The following is a 14,364-nucleotide window of genomic DNA, read 5'->3' as shown; positions in this document are numbered from 1 at the left end:
TTAGAGAGTTTTTTTTTAAACTTTATCCTACATTTTTCCAATTATGTCGCGCTTTGTGCGATTTGGTGTCACTAAATGTCTTGCTTATTGTGTACGTTATTCGCCCATTTATCCACATATACAAGGAATAAATCGTATTTAATGAATGTATTTTAACGACAGCGATGTCACTTCAAACCAATTTCTCGCTGATAATGAAAATACAATGTGGATTTGAGAACAGCATCGTCATAAAGGCGCCGCGATGTCCGCTTCTCTCTGATCAATTAACACAAGGTGCAATCCTTAATTAAGATTTCAAGGCGTTCGATAAGTCGGGTACCCCATATTTACCAAGATATCAATTCATTAGGGTTGAGCACAACGTAAATGCCGATAATGCAAGTCTTCTCGCTTCGACGAACTTACGCGTAAGCTCCACTCTCGCACGCTGCGAACACAACACACGTAGCATACATAACATACAGTCACTAAAATTTCGGCAGACTGGGGCCGCGGGCCACATTATCATCTAAGACGGGAAACTGTCCGCAGGCCGTATGTTGCCCGTCCATGCCTTAGGGCAGGGGCGGGCAACTTCTCCAGTCGGCGGGCCGGATATAGGAAAATTAAGTACTTGGCGGGCCGGATTGCTGAATCGATACATTATTTGCCCATTTATTCACATATACATTATACATGGAATAAATCGTATTCAATGATAGTATTTTAACGAAGCAATGTTATTTCAAAGCAATTTCTCGCCGATAATGACGAAGAGAATGTGGATTTGAGAACAGTATTGTCATGTGGTCAAGCTTTTTTGAACACGCCCCTTTTTGATAGTGACAAATTCCGCGCCATCCATTCTAGCCATCCCAATGGATAGTTTATTGGTATTAAAGGTTATGGCTATTGATGAGAGAATTCTCAAATATGAAAATCAGACAATAAATACAGTAAACACCATGAGCTTGTGGTATAGGCTATCGCGCGAAGCGCGAAAATTTTTTCAGTTAACTGTTACTTCGCGCCTCCTTCAGATGCTTTCACGCCCCCTGCTTGAGAACCACTGTCACACATGCACTGCTATGTCTGCTTCTCTCTGATCAATCAACACAAGGTGCAATCCTTAATTAAGATTTTAAGTTGTTCGATAAGCCCGGTCCCCCAAATTTACCAAGATATGAATTCATTAGGCTTGGGTGAGTGACGAGATAGTGCAGTAGTATAATCCACACTCCACAGCTACAATACCCAATGTGTTGTGGGTTCGAGTCCGACTCTAGGATTGCCACCTAAGTGTTGGAGGTTTACCTAGGCTCCTCCTCGCCATCTCATCGGTATAACTATTAAGCGGCGTCTCACAAAACCCTGGACGTGTGCCGTGCTACCAGTTGGCGGTTACGGAATCAAAAATAAGAAATATCGGCCTGGTGTAAATGACCATTGCAGTCGACAAACACCATGATTACCACAAACAACAACGGGGTTAAGTACATGGTAAATGCTGACAATGCAAGTCTTCTCGCTTCGACGAACTTACCCGTAAGCTCCACTCTGGCACGCTGCGAAGTGCGCACACACGAATATATTAACATACAGTCACTAAAATTTGACGTAGTAAGCAAGTAATGGGGAATCTCGGCAGACTGATCGGCCGCGGGCCACATTATCATGTAAGACGGGAAGCTGCCAGCGGGCCGGACAAAATGCCGTCGCGGGCCGGATCCGGCCCGCGGGCCGTATGTTGCCCGGCCCTGCCTTAGGGCGTCCCACTATTGCTACATTGGTATTGATCATAGTGGAAGTTCTAAACGTGCTACAGATATTACCTCAGAATTAAGTTATGCAGTAGCCAACACCCCAATCGGGCGGATTTGGTTTTTATAATACAATAAAAATATCACATGACGATGGATCCCGTAGGCTACGCCTGCTAGACTTTTTCATTCGGCAACGATGCATTCTTTATAATATACATTTCGTTGGTGTCGATCATTGATAATAAGAATTGTTATTTCGGGCCAAGCTCACAGCACAGAGTCACTAAATATTTACAAACAGCAAGCTGAATATTTCGAGCAAACTTTTTTAACAAAACCTACAACATTTTTGAAAAGGTCATGGTGAATGCTCGTTTACTGCTGAATTTCATTTCATGTTGCCAGCGCCATGCCGAGAGTGGTCCGAAGTTCAAATGCCAAGAATTTCAACAAAACATGTTATAGTGAAATGAAGTGAATATTTGAATTATAATGGAAAAGGTTCACATTGCATAGCCTACCAACGATCGTTTGCGGACGCGAACCTCAAAATTTCTGAAGTTCACACACAGCAAGCGAACGTGAACCTCACGTTCCACGGTTCTATACCAATACCGAGAAAACCATTACCGAGAATGGACATTACCGAGAAAGCCATTACCGAGAATGTACATTACCGAGAATTGACATTACCGAGAATGGTCATTACCGAGAATAGACACCACCGAGAATGGACATTACCGAGAATGGCCAATGTCAAGAATATAGCTTACTGGGACTGACGTTGTTGAGAAATTTATACCTGAGCATCGATACCGAATGTGGCAACGCCGTGATGCACTCACACGACCTGTGCATATGCATAACATGCCTGCATTGCATATATTGCATTCTCGGTAATGTCCATTCTCGGTGGTGTCCATTCTCGGTAATGTCCATTCTCTGAGGTGTCCATTCTCGGTAATGTCCATTCTCGGTGGTGTCCATTCTCGGTAATGACATTCTCGGTAATGGTTTTCTCGGTATTGACCGGACACCACGTTCCACACCATCACTAATCTATACATAAAATACAGGGCGAGGCAACTCTTCGGTCAATAATACGTGCCATCGTGTACTATGAATCAATCATCTACAATTGTAGTTACAACGTCGAGGCTGCACGACTGCGTGTAATGTGTTGAAAACGTCACTGAACAGAGTGAACACGGTGCATATTGTTGTATTTCAACGTTTAGAAAATTTTCACGTTTCTTCATCAAGACAAGTGATTCAACAAGTATGGACCATTAGTAATAAATCAGCACAAAAGTACACAGACCAGACGAATGAACTAGAAAAAAAACCTCTACTTGACTCCATACCAGATAACATATAGTCATAAAATAATTGGTTTGTCATTATCAACCTATCCTGGGGGGGGGTTATCAGTAGACTATTCGGACTTTGCCAAATCAACTTCCAGTCATTTGAAATAAAAGCGCCAAACTATAGGATATCACTGAAAGGCGGATCAAATATTATAAATTCTGTCTTAAAATACCCAAATCACATAAGGGATTTATGGTTTACGGGTGGTTGGCTGATAATTGTTTCCAGAAGTCGTTTTCCATCACGTGACGAACGATTTGTTGGTGGAAGAATGGCAACCGGGCTTGCTTTTGCTATATTATATAGCATATAATTGAGCAAATTGCGATCACGGACATATTAAGACAAGCAACCCACATGTTTCACACCCCTACACTATACAGAGTAACAACTGGAAGTCAAGCTTCGGGTCATCTTTTATATATACAATAAACATCCAAATGATATATGTCCCATTACATTACTTAATGGGAGGTTTCCACTAAAGCGATTGAAACGTCAAGGGGCTAAGCGTTAAATGATAGATTTATCTCTTTCAAACTACGTGTTTCGTGAACGCGGTCCCTTCGGCAACATTGCAATTCAAATATAACGCTTTTGAACGGCAGAATCGGTCCCTCGCCACTCTCATGGACTATCTAGTTAGGCATTCAATTGCCAAGTCTACAAAAGAACAAATTTTATGAAATGGGAAATAAGCTGTATAACCATCGAACCATGGACGCACAGTGTGAAACGGAAGCAAATAGTTGAAGAGCAAGTAAAAATGACAAATGGCCATGCACTCAACACTAGAATGACGAAATATCGTGCAACATCGCGTAATAGAGCCATTGTAGTTTTCTTGAGTTACATACATCCACAAAGGCCGACAGCATAAAACTCATTACGTCACTTTCATACTGCTGGGTGCAGAAACGATATCTATTGATGAAGGATTGCGAATCCGATTCAACATATGAATACCTACTACATACAACAACTCAATCACTAGCCTTCTTTCAATGCCCCTGTCACCGTAATTTTGATGAAACGCCTGCCAATGTCTTAGCGTTTCCTTCGCGCCTCGTGCATGTGCGATCAAAATGATCCGATCAAACAACCTTAGCTTTGCATTGATTCCGCTGGCTCAATCAAAAAACAGTACTGGCTTCCAGCCAACAACCTGATCATGCTGATCATGAATCAATTACTAAGGTCGTCTCGCCATCTGATCTGTCACAAAGACGAAACAAAGAGAAAGCCAGCCTATTTTCCGTTGAAGATATCATCGTTACATCCAGGACCGTAACTACCGCACCCGAAACCCCTCAATTGGGGGGGGGGGGCGAGCTCGAAGGGGACCAAAAATTATCTCGTAAATTAACATAAATCATAGAGTATTTTTTTGGAAATTTATGCAACATTTTCCATTTTTTTTTGGTTTTAATTGTATCCAATTTCTTGATTATTTGGTACCCTTCATCCAACAATACCAATGATTTATAGAAATGGGCACTTCGGCGTCGGCCATTATCTCGCCACGACGCACCAAGACATATGAAGTTATAGGCCATGTAACATGCAACTCCGAGAAGTGTGCCAGAACGATCAGCAACGAGAAGACCTTGGCTTAAAAGGACTGCCCTTGTGCTGACCGAAAACTTAGATATATACATAAATTTATGATCAATTGTCCATTGGCGCCTGAATGGCTGGCACCGAATGTTTCTGTCCTGTCGATCTGAGCCACACAAGACAAATACCATCCCGAGGGAACATTATTTAGCAGTAAAGAAATACCAATCTGAAATAGTGGACTTCTTTTAGTTTAGTACGTTTAGGCGATTTCAATATCTTTTGACATAGCAGAGAGGAGATCACGAAATATCATCATGAAACGAAGTCATTATACCAACGGGTGCGCCCGAAGGTGTTTAATTGCTATTTAGGGTCCTACCTTTTACAACACACCTCACTCGATCAGCTCTACCGGTAAATCTGATTACGTGAGCATCGGGAGGATAAAAATTGATAGCAATATATATGCAATTCCCGATCATATTGACCGATTTAATCATGAATTATAGAAATTTTTCGCGGTTCACGTTTAGGCGACTCAAGCAGGCGACATAAGTAGGGACAAAAAGCGGATAGACTGAGGGGGTCTGGGGGCGAAGCCCCATGAAGTTCGCATTGTGACCCTATGGGGGCCCAAGACCAACGTTGTTTGGGGGCCTGACGAAGTGCTGTTACACGGTCCTCGTTATATCATTGGTATGTGAGATCAACGAGCCACGGCAAGTAAAAAATTTGCTTATGTGTATGCCGAAAAGAGCGTACCCATACAAAAAAAATTGGGAGGGGGAATTTGATGCGAGATTTAAAAAAATCTTTTAAAGATATGAAAAATATAGTAGAAAAATCACTTCTAGGGTGATCTTTCACCCACAGACATAGTGCTAAGGAAGATCAGTGCGAATCACCCTCCACGCGAAGAGAGAAACTTTTCAAAGGTGAAGGATGAATTTAATCACTGGTATTGTTTCTCGCAATTGTATTGGGCACCCCATAGGGCGATCTATCTAACTCCTGGGAGGCTTCATCCCTAGATCTCCCATGTAACGGCTACTCGAAAGTCCGGCTTATTCATATAGGCGACCCGGGCATGTCTAATGACGCGAAGTGCGAAGAAGTTCAATAACTCATGACTGAATTTCGCCAATCACATTAAAAATTGCACATCATAGAATTGCCCACGTGATACGATTTACCGGTAGAGCTGAGGGAGGTGGTGTCTGCGAAAGTTTAGGTCACGTTACAATAATTTTATTTATGTATGTACGGGGGGCGGGCGTTGTTATTAATTTATCTGTTGCTTGTTATTATTTAGTGATCTCCCCGCTGCTATATGGCTTTTAACCATATTGGAATCGCACAAATGTACCAGACTAAACAATAAAGAACCCCTTTCGTGAGGCACACACGATTCCAATTTGATATTTCATCACGGGGTGCGCGGCATTTTCTCATATTGTAAAGACAAGGCTGTTCGGTGCCGATGATCATTTAGGCACGTATGAACAACTGACAATCGGACATATATATAATATCAACGGCACAGAAATGCCTATTTCTATATATGAAACTAAATTAATTTATTCTGGGGTACTCATATTTAAACAATAAATCTAGAATATCTAGAGCTTCATTCATTCTCATAAGCATGAGAACATTTGAGAAGCATTTTTAAGTATATAAATCGATTTTACGGGTCGGAATTGAGCCATAATCTTTTGCATGGCGTTTTTATAGGCAACCAAACAATTTATCGGGGTCTATGTAAACTTTGAAAAAAAGTTCAATTTTGAAGAACCCGTAAAATATACACCCTCTCCTATGTAGTAGGGTTGTCATACGACCTCCTTTTTCAGGTTTTTGAAAATGTCCTCCGAGGACGCCTAAACGTCCTCCTTTTTGGCAATACGTCCTTCTTTATAACTTTTAGAGTTAAGATGATCGATAGATTCGAGTGAAAATGGGCATAAATGACGCTAAACAGGTAATTCGTGGTTCGAACGCAAGTGATCCGCGCTTGGTGTACAGACGTTCTCGTGCTCTTGAGAATAAACCCTGGTTTGATGTGAACATGATTTTTGTTGGATTTCTTCACAATTCGGCATTTAATTCAATTTCCAAGTTTTAGCAAATTCAGTAAGTCTTAATCTGATCCAATTTGGAAAGCTGAAACTTTTCTAGTCGCCCAACTCTGGGACCGTTGCTGTACCGTATTCCACAAGCTATATCACTGCTATTTGCAACAACGCTAGTGCAGTTGCGCTACCAAACATCCCATTTCCCGTTCCCTCCCTAATAATAGCTGACCCGCAGTGCTGAATCTGCACAATGTGCCAAGTACTTCAAGAATAGCACTACGTCTGTCGGGTACTAACCATTGCTCGTAAGTAGGCCTGGGCACAATGATTCGAGTACTCGAATCTGAATCGAGTACCGATATCAAATTCAATGATTCGAGTCGAGTAGGTAGTGAAAGACGATTTTCTCGATTACTGACATTTTACGCTCCTCGCAACTGAAAGTTCATTTAGGCTACTAAAGAGAATTATAGTTTTGATACTATTTTCCACTGAGGAAGCCTTTAAAGTTGAAAGTCCTTGTTAAGCGGCATATGGACATCATGCACTCATGGTGTGCATATGCACAGATCGTGTGTGTGTGTGTGTGTGTGTGTGTCATGAGTCGGTGTTTATGCCGCAAAACACCAAGGACCAAAATAAACTACGTCCTTTCCTTCGCTTAGTTCAAACCTTGATTGGCCGTGTCGTAGCATACGAGACATAGTACAAAGCTACTAACGTTACTGGAAATAACACAATCATGATCATCCCACAAAATTGTCATGAAGTGCAATGAAATCGGTATGGTCGAAAAATATACCGAAGTATCTTTAATGTGATGTATAACAGGCATTATGTTCTTTGTGGTGACATAAAAGGCACATATTTGAACTTGGACATAGTTAATCGCTCTGTTGTGACGTCGTAATGAGGGACTCGACTACTCGACTTGAAGAGTAATAGCATAGTGTCCTATTATAGATAACTAACCTACGGATAGATGTGCAACACGTGACTCACGGTCGAGTGATGCGACAATGGCAGATTTGTTGTCGCTTCATAGCATGAAACGGGAGCGTAATTGCTAATCCCATAGATGACGACCCTAGCGCTCAAATTAAATAACGTTGATCTTATTTGAAAGCTACAGTCGCACTGATTCTGACAATATACATTAAATTTTCATCAAGGCAATGAAACCACCCCGAAATAGCCTTCAAAATCTGAAAATCGGCATTGTTCTAAACCAGTGGTTCTTAACCTTGCCCACAGCGCCCCCCAGGGGGCGCTGGCGACTTTGAAGGGGGGCGGAAGCGCTCAGGGGGCGATATGGGGGGCGCTGGGCTCAGGGGGGCGGTATGGGGGGCGCTGGAGAAAAATGGCTTTGGAGTAGATGATTTGGTGATAGGACTTATCCTTAATGAGTATTCAGGGCAAATTAACACCGAAAACTTCGCTACATATAGCCATCAAAATACATATAGGTTTGATTGTCCATGGGCGCCTAAATGACTGACACCGAATGTTCCTGTCTTGGCAATCTGAACCCCAGAAGACGAATTCCATCTGGCAGGGAAAAATTATATGTCAGTGAGGAAATACCAATCTGAAATTGGTGCGTCTTTTAGTTTAGTACGATTGGGCGACAGGGATATTCCTATTGGGCGATATCCCCGTTGAGCGATTCTATATTTTTTGATATTGCAGACAGGGGTCACGAAATAACATCATGCAACGAAGTCATACCAACGGGCTCGCCCGCCCGAACATGTTTAATTATTAGTAACGGGCCCTACAGTTTTCAAGAAACCTCACAATGTTCGCGTCAAGTTTTGATGAGTCTGCGCACAGTCAACAACTCACTGCGATGACCCTTGGATAACAGTGCGTAACGACTAAAAAAAGGTAATAACTTCGGATTTGTTGTGCGCAACGCAGATTTCCTGTGCGCAGAGACCGTGTCAGCACTGCGCACGTGCGCAGCTTAGAGGGAACATTGCACCTCACTCAGCTCTACCGGTAAATGTGTTTACATGAGCAGAGAGAGGATAAAAATTGATCTCAATTTACATGCAATTCCCGATGATATTGACCAATTTAATCATTAATTAGTGAAATTTTTCGCGCTTAGCGCGACTAGGCGAGCATAGCTGCCTCAGTAAATGGACACCCAATGTAGATACCTAAGAGGCTATCAGTCAATAGCGGACAGCCTAATAGAGGTCTGGGAGTGAAGTCTCCCGGAAGTTTGGTTTATCACCCGATGGGGGCCCTGGACCAACGTTTTTTGTTTGGAGGGGGGCTGACGAAGTGCTGTTACGGCCCTGGTAACGAATAATTGTACCTGCGGGCACGCCCGAATATGTTTAATTATCAATTACGTGCCCTTTATTTTCCTATACAACAGCTCACTCAGTGCTACTGGTAAATCTGATTACGTGGGCTGAGAGGATAAAAAGTTTATAGCGAGTTATATATGTAATTACCACCTTTCCATTCATGCAATATAGAAAATTTGGTACCTAGGGCGACCAGGCCACACAAACTTTGCTGACCATCAAAATCACGATATGGGGCTCGTGGGGGCGAAGCCCTCAGAGGTTCAGTTTATCACGCTATGGGTGCGCAAGGCAATCGTTTTTAGGGGTTTGACGAAGTGCTATTACGGCCCTCCCTCTTACTCATTGTCTTTATTACATTCCTTACAATATGAAGTTGGGGGGCGCTGGAGCACGATAATTTTTGAAAGGGGGCGCTGGAAGAAAAAAGGTTAAGAACCACTGTTCTAAACGATCGCCACCACGCACGGACCGTTGTTATGGTCATTGTGCTGCGCCGTTGCGATTGTTTATAACAGTGGTTCCCAACGTGGGCGATATCGCCCCCCAGGGGGCGATTTGGCGGTCTAGGGGGGCGAAAATAACGAAGGGGCGAGAGGGGGGCGAAAACGGACGAAGGGGGCGATAGGGGGCGAAAACAACATAGGGGGTGATAGGGGGGCGATGGCGCGTTAAAACGGCTATATTGGAGTTGGCACCGTAACTACCGCACCCCAAACCCCCCAATTAGGGTTGGGGCGCCCGAAATCGAAGGAAGCCCAAAATTATTTCGTGAATTAACATGAATGATAGAGTAATTTCTTAGAAATTCATGCGACTTTTTCAAAAAAAAATTTCCCCTGCGCGCGATTTCTTATTTTCATGTATCTTGATGTTGGGTCCCCGTAACCATACAAAAATGCGTATGATTTATGGAAATGGGAGACTTCGGCGTTGGCCACTACTGCGCCACGACGCACCAAGACATATGAAGTTAGAGGCCATGTAACATGCGACTCCGAGAAGTGTGCCAGAACGATCAGCAGCGAGAAGACCGAAAACTTCGATATATATAAATATATGTCTTTAATTGTCCATAGGCGCCTCAATGGCTGGCGTGTCGAATGTTCCTGTCCAGGCGACCTTAACCCTACGGGACAAATACCATCCCGCAAGGAAAAAATTATTTGCCAGTAAAGAAATATCAATATGAAATCATGTGCGTCTTTTAGTTTGGTACGTTTTGACGATTTCCATATCTTTTGACATAGCAGATATAGGACGCCACGAAATAGCGTCATGTAAAGAAGTCAATCAATATAACAACGATTCCGCCCGAAGATGTTTAGGGGTCCTACCTTTTCCAACATACCACATCGACCATATTGACCGTTTTTAAACATGAATTATATAAATTTGTCGCACTTGGCGCGTCTAGGCGAAATACGGTGACTTGCCAAACAGTACATGAAATAGGTTTTAGCTGATATGTAGCGACGAAAAGCCCACTGGCTGAAAGGGGACTGGGGTTTGGTTTATCACCCTATAGGGCCAAAGCCCAACGTTTTTTTCGGGGGAGGGGGTGGTGACGAAGTGCTGTTTTTCGGTTCCCAATATTTGGGGGGCGATGATCGGTATGGAGCTTCAAAAGGGGGCGATGAGTCGAAAAAGGTTGGGAACCACAGTTTTAGAACAATGCCGATTTTCAGACTTTGAAGGCTATTTCGGAGCGGTTTACCTTAGTTATCTATAGTCCTATATGGTGTGGACTAGAGAATAGAGATGTACGGATCATGGTTTTTCGGGATCCGGATCCAATCCTGTTCGATAAAATGGAATCCTGATCCAATCCGGATCCTGTTTTTGTCTCAAATGTCAAAATCCGGATCCAAAAATATCCTGCACAAAGTTGAGCATCATTTGACCCTGTTGTCGAAATTTTTCTAACTACACCTTGAGAATGCATGGAAGTTTTCTATTAGGTATTTTTCGAAATAGTGGTTCAATGCTGAAGCCAGCCGAGTTCAGAAAATCACTTTCATGCACTAGAAATTTAGGATCCCGTCCTGATCCGGATCCGGCTGTCGGGCAAAAATGTGAATCCTGATCCAATCCTGTTTGAGAAAAATTTGCCGGATTCCTGTCCGGTTAGAATCTAAAATCCTGATCCTGTACATCTCTAGTGTGGACCAGTGATGAGCATTGGACGGATTCGGATATGATTCGGACCAGATTTAGCACAATTTTGAGACAGTCGGATCGGACTCGGATTTTATTGCTGATTTTGTTTCGGATATTTTCGGATAGTTGTAACTTTCCTTCGGATATTTTTGGATGGTTTGACCAGACGTGACTTTTGATCAGGGCTGTGGAGTCGGTAAATTTTACCACCGACTCCGGCTCCGACTCCGACTCCACACATTTTCAATATACCGACTCCGACTCCGACTCCGACTCCTGAGTCTTCGAACGTACCGACTCCGACTCCGACTCCGACTCCTGGGTCTTTAAACGTACCGACTCCGACTCCCGACTCCGACTCCGACTCCAGCAATATTACCAATTTACTTCGAAAATGATATGCCACATTGTCGGTTGAATGACTATCATACATATTCAAACATATGAATAACGGTGGCATGCTAAATTGTTTCATTGTGGAACAGCTCGAATTATCCACTATGCAATTAACATGAAAGAAAGATTTGCTAAATATCCTTCCCTTTTCACGTTTTTATAACGTGGACTCTCTAATATCCTGAAATGTATGAATCATTCAAATATGGCAGATATCCAATAATGTATGATAAAATGTAGATAAAAAATCCAAGTGTAGCTCTTGTGTATGAGGTAGCAACTAATAAAAGAGATTGAACTTACTAATTTTGTCATTGCACACTATCCTGATTACAAGCACACACACTCTAACTACTAATAGACATTGGTCATAAATGGAATTTAGTTAAGTAGTCAAAGACCATAGCCTATATATGCTATATATGTCTAGTCTACACGTATTTAATCAAGTATTCAAGGATTGGGACTTGCAGTCTTTCTTAATCATTTGTTCGACCCAAACAGCTAAGCTACACTACAAATATTTTTCATTTTGTCAAGCGGGAAGCATCGTTTGGTCATATTTACATCATTTTTACAATTTTACAAAACCAGCCGATGCATTTGCTCTGTCACAGTATCATGGTATAATTCCAAGAATTGCATCAATTTCGACTGCATCGCGAAAACGCATTTTGCGATTTTCTTCCCCTGTGCAACCGAGTTGTAATTAATGTAGTAAGTAATGTCTAATTTTATCTATATCAGGGGTGGGCAACTTTGTCGGCCAAAGGGACACATGAGATTTACGAACCATTGCGCGGGCAACTGGAATGTTGAGAACCTTGTTTTAGTCGTCCGATAGGAGCAAACCGAATTAGGTAACATTGCAAACAATAGTTACGCTCTAAAATTGATAATATGTCATGCAACTGTGCAGTGCGCAATCAGGCCCTTGTCGCGCGAAGCGCGAAATTTTTTTGCAATATAATGTCTGAATTATATCAATAAATATGTTGCTAACATACATTGGGGGTCGCATTTGTATACCACTGGGCTCATTTGGCAAGGACAGGATTATTTGATGTTTAGACATAGCAAAATCGACGGTATATCAGTGAACATGCCTCTATCATTTTGTGCAAATGTTTTGTCGACGATCTCGCTGCGAGTGCACAAGCGAAGCCGTATCTCCGTTTTGCGAATATAGTTAGACTCAATTCTATGAATAATATGTATTTATAATTTTCAGAAGGGGGCTCAAATAGGCCTACTGAATGCAAGAAATCTAGTGACAATGAATCACGCGAAGTACAGAGAAATATTTCAAGTCAAATAAATCAGCTATGAAACATTCTACTTTATGGTCATATACGAAGATCTGGGATAAATGTGGCTGGCCCCTGGATACGTCAATGCGTCAGAACTGTTGTTTTAGTCATCATCAAATTTCGCGGTCATGCTAATCAAATTTTGGTTGGCCTTGCAATTGTACCTGATGTCATAAATAATTTCGAGAATTACCTCACAGGCCACACCTAACCTTCTCGTGTGCCAAATTTGGCCTGCGTGCCATGGGCAATGCATTCTGCACGTGATCTGTATGGTTATTAATAACAGTGATTGGTGGTACATAAAAATTATATTGAAAATTCTTTGAAAGCAAATGTTTTCATGATAGAGAAGTTGGAGTCGGAGTCGGAGTCGAAGTCAGGGTCATTCTCACAAACTCCGACTCCGACTCCAGTCAGTATTTTCCCACCGACTCCGACTCCGACTCCGACTCCAGTAGTTAGTATGATCGCTCTGGGGGTGGCAGGGGCTCTTATGGCGGGGTGGTGAGCGGCTGGAAAACCGGGGGTGGTGAGCGGCTCCTTATACCTTATGGCGGGGTGGTGAGCGGCTATTGCGTCTTATGGCGGGGGTGGTGAGCGGCTCTTATTTCTTATGGCGGGGGTCGTGAGCGGCTGGAAAACCGGGGGTGGTGAGCGGTTTTTATGTCTTATGGCGGGGGTCGTGAGCGGCTATTGTGTCTTATGGCGGGGCGACATGCGGCTATTGCGTCTTATGGATGTGGTCGTGATTCGTACTTTCGGGTATATACATCTCTCGACTGGTGTTGAATATGTATCGAGTAAATAGTCATGTGATTGGTCCTTAGTTAATGTGTATATTCCAAATTACGGCGAGTACGACAATGATATATCGTTATTCTTATGGACGCGGCGATGATTCGTACTTTCGGGTATAGACTGCGGGCGGAATGTCGTACTTTCAACAAAAAAGGCGTGAAAATAGTTTGCAAAATCTAGGAATTACTCGCATGGTAATGTTTGAGATTACCCCAGAGCCGGCGCAGACGGGGATTCGAATACCAACAATAACCGCGTTCACAAACTAACACTCCAAATAGGTGTGAAATAGTTTGCAAACCCTGCGATCGCTGACAAGATAATGTCTCAGACATACGCGACTTGATGTTACAGGCATATCGATCACTCACGCGGTGAAATTTTCGTAAGCAGTTTGGGACAGAGCTTGATTTCACTCGTAAGATTTAATAAGTAACGAATAACAGACCGCCAGTGTCGGTAACTTGAATAGCGACAAATTGCCACTTATTTCCGCTCTAACCCTAATCCTTTGTGAAGTGAACGCTTATTCAAAAATGTGTGAAATATTGGTAAAATCCCGCGACCGCTCACAAGATAATACCTAAGACATAACCATCGCTCGCGACTCGCTGTTACATACACG

The sequence above is a fragment of the Botryllus schlosseri genome, chromosome 11 (genome assembly GCF_051294905.1).
Source record: "Botryllus schlosseri isolate E-star chromosome 11, Bs_hap1, whole genome shotgun sequence".
NCBI lineage: Eukaryota > Metazoa > Chordata > Ascidiacea > Stolidobranchia > Styelidae > Botryllus > Botryllus schlosseri.
This window is presented reverse-complemented; position numbering follows the sequence as displayed.